This window comes from Chrysochloris asiatica, unplaced genomic scaffold, assembly GCF_000296735.1.
Source record: "Chrysochloris asiatica unplaced genomic scaffold, ChrAsi1.0 scaffold00010, whole genome shotgun sequence".
In the NCBI taxonomy this organism is placed as follows: domain Eukaryota; kingdom Metazoa; phylum Chordata; class Mammalia; order Afrosoricida; family Chrysochloridae; genus Chrysochloris; species Chrysochloris asiatica.
In genome coordinates this window covers 31,093,559-31,094,617 of record NW_006408528.1, presented here as the reverse complement: position 1 = coordinate 31,094,617, position 1,059 = coordinate 31,093,559, and positions in this window count along the sequence as shown.

Below are 1,059 nucleotides of genomic sequence, written 5' to 3'. Positions count from 1 at the left end.
ATCTCACTTTGAGGAGTAAGGTGTGCTTACCCCAAGCAAAGGTATTTTTAAGTGCCTCATATGCATATGGAAATTGGACAATGAATAAAGAAGACTGTAAAACAATTGATGCATTTAAATTATGGTGTTGGTAAAGAATACTGATAATACCATGGACTGCTAGCAGAACAAACGAATCTGTGTTGGAAGAAGTACAGACAGAATAGTGAGGATGGTAAGATTTCATCTCTAATACTTTGGACATGCTGTCAGGAAGGACCAGTCCCTAGAGAAAGTCATCATGCTTGGCAAAGTGAAAAAGAGGAAGATTGCAATAAGATGGACTGCCATAGTGGCCACAACAATGGGATCAAACCAAATGGTAAGGAAGGTGCAAGATGGGTAGTGTTTCGATCTGTTGAGCATAGGGTCACTATGACTTGAAATTGACTTGAAGGCACCTAAAAACAAAAACATGGATTAAGTATGTTAATATAGTACAATACTGTGTACGTAATATAATGTTAATTGCTGTCTTACTGGTCTAGACTCATAGGAACCCTATACAGAGCTCCATGACTAAATCGTTTCAGGAACAGAAAGCATCATCTTTCTCCCATGGAGTGTCTGGTGGGATCAAGACACAGACCTTGAGGTTTGCAGTCCAATTCTTACCCTTCTGGATCCATCACACTCGACATAATATTAGAATATATTGCAAATATACAGTACTGTATACATAGGCTAATATATAGTCTATAATTAACCACATAACATTAGAGATTGCAAGGCTGACATAGTGCTTGGTGAGTCTGGAGGCTATTACTGATACAATTCTATATTATTGTTGTTAATGCCATCAAATTGGCACAGACTCATAACCACCCTATGCAAAACAGAACGAAACACTGTCTGATCCCGTGCCAACCTCACAATCATTGCTACATTTGAGCCCATTGCTGTTACCGCTGTGACAATCCATCTCATTGGGGGTCTTCCTCTTTTTCCCTGGACCTCCATTTAAGCAACCATGATATCCTGTCTAGGAACAGGCCCTTCCTGATGATATGTCTGAAGTAA